Source organism: Condylura cristata, unplaced genomic scaffold, assembly GCF_000260355.1.
Source record: "Condylura cristata isolate star-nosed mole 26May11 unplaced genomic scaffold, ConCri1.0 scaffold00006, whole genome shotgun sequence".
NCBI classification, from domain to species: Eukaryota; Metazoa; Chordata; class Mammalia; order Eulipotyphla; family Talpidae; genus Condylura; species Condylura cristata.
Window position 1 is genome coordinate 43,024,813 of NW_004567107.1, and position 7,359 is coordinate 43,032,171.

General features: G+C 38.0%; 1 pseudogene; it reads left to right on the forward strand.

The window, feature by feature from the left end:
• The first annotated feature begins 655 nt into the window (after positions 1-655).
• LOC101634750 overlaps positions 656-7,359 on the forward strand; it is a 7,685-nt pseudogene continuing 981 nt past the window's right edge.

The following is a 7,359-nucleotide window of genomic DNA, read 5'->3' on the forward strand; positions in this document are numbered from 1 at the left end:
CATTGATCTCTTTGGCTAGTTATTTTTAATGCTTCTAAACTCTGAACATTGGGTTTGTGTACAACAGGTGTGTGTGCTTGAACTTATCCTCTTTTCTATCTACATCTGCATTCATTCTCTTGATGATTTCAACTAATACCATGATTTTACATATAATGTACATATGATTACCACATATATATCTGTCTCAAATATCTCTCTCTTAATAAACAATACATTTCTCATAGTTAATATAGCCAAAGCTGAGCCCTAAAGTTGCTTCTTACCCAGTTTTCTTGATCTTAGTCAAAGAGAGTTTTGCCCTTAGAGAAGCTCAAGCCAGAATCTTAGAGTTTGTAATTACTTCCTTTTCCTCATATCCTGGATCTAATTCACTGACTCTATCTTCAGAATGCATTCAAATGGCTATAATCCCCAAAGCTAGCAATTTAAACTATTTGGTTATTATAATTAAACTCCTTATAACCTTTCTTCTACTTTTGGTCCTGTATTAATAACATAATAGAGGCAAGAATAGGTTGAACAGTGACTGTAAAACACATTAGTGAATACCTAACATTTTCAGAGTACCTACCACATAGTAGGTGCTTAAAAAAATATTTGTTGAGAAAGGGTTCTTTCTTTTCCATTGGCTGCAGCCATCAGGTAAGCCAAAATGTGCACTTTCAAGTTTATCCAGTACTGCTGCTGGCAGTACTGCGAGCTGACAACCTCCATAGGCACCCCATCCTACCAGGCTAGATGAAGTATGAAGACTGGGATACAAAAGCAAGCAAGGTTATGTCATATATTGGATCTATGTGTGCTGTCTAGCTGTAGATATCCAGTTCCAAATGCTGCAGCCTATGGCAAACATGTCCAGAATGGTGTAAACCAGCCAAATTTGCTAGAAGTCTGCAGCCCATAGATGAGGAGTGAGCTGAACACCACTGTGGAGCTCTGAATTCCTACTGGGTTGGTGAAGATTCCACATACACATTTTTTGAGCTTATCCTCATGGATCCATTCTATATAGCTATCAGAAGAAATCCTGACCCAACAGGTCACTAAACAGGTCCACAAGCACAGGGGACCACAGGGGCTGACCAATCTTGCAGGCGCAAGAGCCGCCTTGGAAAGGGCTTCAAGTTCCACTACAGTATTGCTTGTTCTTGCAGTGCAGCTTGGAGAAGGTGCAATACTATCCAGCTTCATCATTATAGCTAATAAGTAATGTTTGTAAAATTCTTACCTGCCTAATAAACAATTTAGGACAGTTAAAAAAATACTTGTTGAATCACTAGAATGAATGTGTTTGGAATTAAAACTAGCTAAAATTAAGGATTCATAATATCCAGAATTAGTGAGATTATAGAGAAATGGGCACTGATATACATTGACTGATACTATAAGATCTTTGAGAATAGGCATCAAATTTTATACATACATTCCTTTCAACAGGGTCTAAGTATGTATCCTAGGAAATGTTTTCTGTCACCATAAAATATTTGTACTATAATGATGTTCAAATATAGGACTACCTTTTTTTTTTTTAAGATTTATTTAGTTATGCATACAGAACTGGGGTAAAGGGGCACTGAGAGGATTCACCAGAGACAGAGAAGGTTGCAGAATAGGTCAACTGAGGAAGTACACTGCTCAGGGGAGCAGCAGGCAGGCCAGGAGAGGTCTGCCGAGCCATGTGGATCACCTCCAAGTTGGAGATTGAACTCATGCTGAAGATGCTTTAGCTTCTTAGTGCTGTGCTATAACCTGCTGTGCCACGAGGGAGGGCCCAAATTTAGGACTATTTTTAATTGTGAAATTTTCTTTTTTTTTAAAGATTTATTTATTCATACAGAATTGGGGTACAGGCAAGAGGTGCAGGGGCGGTGGATTCACCAGAGACAGAGCTGGGAGCAGACCAGGCAGATCTACAAAGTACACTGCTGAGGGGAGCAGCGGGTGGGTCAGGAGAGGTCTGCTTGCCATGTGGATCACCTTTGGGGTGGCGGAGAACTCATGCTCAAGTGGCTTTAGCTTCTCAGTGCTGTGCTTTAACCCGCCGTGCCACCAGGAAGGGCCTAATTATGAAATTTTCAACCTAAAAGGTCACAAGTGGGGAAATTGTTTAACAAATAATAATAGACTATCTTACTCATTTGACCTGTATAAGATTTAAAAAGAGTGTAGGTTGACCTCCAGGACATAAGTGAAAAAATAGCCACAGAAAAATGTGTAGTTATCTACATTGTGTATAGAGTTCAAAACTATATAAGTAAAACATAGGAAAATTCTTAGAAAAAAGTCTGAAAAGTTACAAACCATGTAGTTAGTGATTATCTCTGGGATGAAAGGAAGGCCACGGGAGGAGGATCAAGAGGAATTTCTACTTTGTACAATTTATATTTTACATTATTTGGATTTTCTGCAAGTAGTATGTAGTGCTTTCTTATGAGATAAAAAAAAAAAGAAAAAAATTACCTTGCTCAATAAATATACTTTAAAACCCTTTAGTAAGCATAACTGATGCTGAAACATGAGTATGCTTTCAAAAGACTTAAAACACATCTACTCCAGTAATTATAAGTTATTAAAAAATGTCAAAGTCATCATTCTTACTAAAATATTACTTGTAATGCTGTTGATTCCCAGAACATTTCCTATAGGTAGTGAAAGAGCTGAATTGCATCTGAATGGAAAGCATACCAAATAAAAATTCTTGTAGCTTTAACTAAAAAATTTGCTTTAGGACCAGTACATCATTTCATGATTGATCTATAACAGATGAAGATGACAGTAATGCACACAAACAAAATAAAATAAGCAAAAGTATTGTTACACAAAATGAGAAAACAAAAAATTATTTTCTTCCAAGTGAATGGTTATTTCAATATTTGGTGGAAGACAGTATTAGGTGTAGATGAGAGAAGAGAAAGTTATTCATGGCTTTTCAGTTGGAGAAATATAGGGTGGTGATATATTAGCTCCCCAGACTGCCATAACAAAGTAACACAAATTGGATGACTTAAAACAATAGAATTTTTTTCTTTCTCAGTTCTGTAGGCTAGAAGTTAAGAATCAGAGTGTTGGCAGTGCCAAGTTCCGTCCAGAATCTCTAGAGGCAATCTTATCATTTTCTGGTATCCTCATCCCTCCAATCCCTGTTTCTCTTTTACATAATCCTTGTCTCCCTGTATGTCTCATTCCTCTTTTCATAAGAAGGACTCCAGTCATATTGAATTAGGACCCTCATTCATGATCTTAACTTGATTATATTTACAAAGATATTTCCAAATTAGGTCACAGTTATAGGTACTGGTGGTTAGGAGTTCATCTTATCTTGGGGTGGGAGTCACATTTCATCCCAAAATAGATGGGTTGGCTATCTGATCAATTATTAGTTATTTAAAATGTCTGACCTTTGCATTAGATTTTGATTCAGTGGGTTTTATAGTCACGCAATTACAATAATCACAACAATAACCCAGAACAACATATGTGTCTTTTTAAAAGAAGACAAATTTCAGGCAAGCACATTCAGGCATAGGTCACTGTGATGGATGGGAGGTCTAGAAGGGAAACATGGATAAAATAAGGCGATGCTAAAAAGGTACTCCCTTAGCACCCAGCTAATTGTCTTTGCTGCAATGAAGAAACTGGTTTTCCCTTTGACCAACTCTCATAATGCATAGACAAAGGGGTGCATCCTCAAATCCTCAGAAAAAGAAAGCATCAAGGGAAAGAAAAAGGGTGTAGGAAAAGAAAAAAAAATCTAAGGACAAATTATAGACATTTGGAATATGTAGCCAAACATTTTCATGCAGTATTTTCTGCATCAGTTACATAGTTCCTTGGTAAAATAGAAGGTGTCTAAATACACCAATACCATGTTTTAATAGCAAATTATGTTTTCCTTTGGTCAGAATATAGTTGAAGTAGAGTGACCACAGCAATTATGAAAGAAGTAGGTAGAGTGAAGCCAGTGAGAAGAGAAACCCAAATAATGGTGAGGGGAGTTTTGGTTGAGAGGAAGTGAGGAAAAGTTCCCTGTTGGAAACAGCTACCATATCTAAAGGTTATTTAACCTTAGTTTAACCAATGGGTTCCTCACAGTGTCTTAGATCATGACTAATACTTCCACAATTATGCTTGCCTTTGTGATTGAAGACAGGCTTCCAAAAATGTGTGACTAAATTGGATTTCTAAAAGATGTACATTTTCCCCTCTGTCATTTGAGAGAATATTTTCAACAATGTTTAATATCTGTCTTACTTAAATCATTTTAAGTACACGGATACTACTAAATCTAGCTTAACTAAAAAGGAGAAATATGTCATAGGGAAGTGTTTTCAAAATACTAAACACAGGAAGTTTCTTTGAGCCTCATGAGGAAGAGGAACCTAAGGAGTTGTGAGGACTCCTGGTGCACTTGTTCTTTTTTACTCTCTCCTTTGTCTGTATCATTATTTTGTCCTATTGTAAATCAGTTTTGCTGGACTCTAGGTACATGATTAAAGATGGCATGTGAATAAAGCATCTCACATTGATGATATTTTCATTATTTCATCTTTTAATGACATCTTTTTTTTTTTTTTAAATCCAAATGCAGGGTGACTTTATTTCAAGTGAACAGAAAAGTTTGAGCAGCTGTCATGAATCCCAGTTCTAACTTTCCTGGGAGGGAGACCCTGACTGACTCATGTTGAGCCAGGTGACAACTCATGGTACAATCAAGGGACATGGGGCAGAATCACGAAAAATAACAGGTTCTAGAAGCTGGCCAGTCTTAAGAGGAAATCATTAGAGAAAGAACAGATCCATTAGTCTAAATAATTAATGCTCTGTAAATGTAACAATTATGTTGGGGGAATTTCTGCTTTTAAAAGTGAATCTTTTTTGAATCCTTTCACAAATAAAATATTTTTAATGAATTGGTAATTGTGCTTTTAACTTTTAAGTTTAAAAATTTGTAAATAACACCTACTTATAAGAAACACATTGTATATTTTGCCAATTGATTAATTATCCTTAACTGAAGGAGGTTATTAATATCTGGCTTATAGATAAGAAAACTATTTTGGTTTTCATTCACCAAAGTTAAACTTACCTGGTTATCTCAAGGGAAGGAGGGATTTGTTTACCAGGAAAACCTTTTTCTTTGGGACAGTAAGGAAGGATGAGAGAATTGACAGGGGGGAAATGTTCCTGCCATATCTAATCAAAGTTGGAAATGAATGGTTCTAAAACATCTAGGCGATTAAAAAAAAAAAAACATTGCATGTTTGTCTACCTGATCTGATCCATGGCTTTTGGCTTATATTACTAGACCTAGAATAAATCAGCCTCTGTCCATAGTGATTGATACTTCCTTTCTTATAGAAAAGTACATCTTTCCTATCTTGGAAAGGAACAAACTTATTCTTGGATCTCCAATCCCTTGCTAGAATCTGTTTCCCCTTTCAAGGATCTTCCTGTATCATTTTTTCCTCTCACATTAATGCTCTTCTTAAGAATGGTGTTTTTATCTTTTAATGGAATAGTTTTTGTTTAATCCAAATGCAGATCTTTGCATTTATCTCCATTGCCATTCAGCTCTTGTTTCAGCCTGCACAGTTCTAGTAAAATGCTTAAGCATTACTTAGTAAATCCTACATGTTCCTTATACCGCCCAGCTCTGCAAGATCTATAAATGATCTCTACCAGAGCCATAAATATTTAATAACTTTTGAGGGTTTAAAAATATACTTCATCTAATTTTCAAAACAACTCTTCAAGGAAGATGTTATTATTTCCATTATATTGAGGAGGAATTGGAAGTTTAGAAAATCTAAACGACTTCCTTGGTGAGTGCTGCTCAGCAGATTCAAATCAGAATCTGTCAGACTTACAAGAATCTAGACATGTTATCATCCAACCCACATTTCTGTTTCTACGTATTGTTTGAAAAAATGTTGTGAAAGAATTGGTTAGATTTACTGGAGTTCTCTTTTACTATTACCAAGAAATAAAGGAAACTTTCTGAAATGTTTTCCCTGGGGGAAAAAAAAATTATCTTTGTCATACCAAGAAATCCATGAAGAGCTACACAAATAAATTCTCTATTGAACCAAAGGAGCACAACATTCTAAGGTAATATTGACTTAAAATTATAATATCATAGTGAGGAAAGAGACTTTTACTATTTGAATGATTATTGAGTTCACCATTGAATGACACTAAGCAAGTCACTACATCTCTCTGCATGGGTAATAGATCTTATCTGTGAGTAAAGGTTTTCCTTTTACCATTTTCCATTTCTAATATAAAAATCCTTTCCCATACAAGAAACTCAATATTCACTCATTTCAAATGGTCTCTTCAAGCTAACACGCAGTGAAAAGAAATACAAAGATCATTGAATACAAAGATCACTGCAATATATAGACTGATCATTTACTACAATAAATGTATCCGCACTGTCTCATTGTTCTATAACAGGCTCGTTTCCCCCTCACGCCCCCCCCCCCACAGAAAAATCCGTTTCTATTTCCACAGTTCAGCTGTCAGTTTCAGACCCGCAAGTAGAGCGTCCTCTCAGTTGTGTCCCACGTTATATAGTTCTTTGGTCTCACCTCTTAGCTGGTCTTCAGTCTTGCCCCACACATCCCCTTCTGAGTCTTGCCTTTGTTAGTCCTTTTTCTAGATACTTACAGCTCTAGCTCATGTTTCTCTTCAGAATTTTGCACAACTATCTTTGCTGGCGCCCCACTTAATGCACGATATCTTCCCTTTCTCTTATATTATTTTTCTTAGTGACACCGTATAATGTTTAAAGATACTTTTGTGCCTTTATCAGAATACAAGCCCTAGTAAGCAAGGAGTGTGCGAGAGTTGTGTTCACATAGCTTCCTTGGGGGCCCGCAGCCCGGCGCCTAGTAGCTGCTTATAAACCGATGAGGCTCTTTGGGACGGTGGAATTTGTTTCTCCTCGTTCGCCGCGTCCTGCAGGTACCTCCGTGCGTCTTTCCACCGTCACTCCTTTCCAGGTGAGGTGCTGGTTCACTCAGGCGTTTGGGATTGCACCGGCACGAAACTGCGCGTGTGTACGGCGTTGGCCCAGTCCTCGACGCCTGGGAATGGAGTTTTGCTGTATACAGAACGTGGAAGTGAAAGCAAAGACAGGACAGTGCGCAGGAAGGGAAAGTCTCGGTGCGGTGCAACGCTGTGCGCTGAGGGCGCATTCCCGGCTGGGATGACTCATCCCCAGCAGCCGCCACCCGCTCAGTGAGCCCCAGCCCACTCAGCTTCCCAGCAGGGTCCCGCCGGGAGACTCTCCGCGCGCACCCGTCTGCTTGCTGAGGGCTGTCCTTCAGCGTGGCCCGCCCCTGCCAGCCCTGG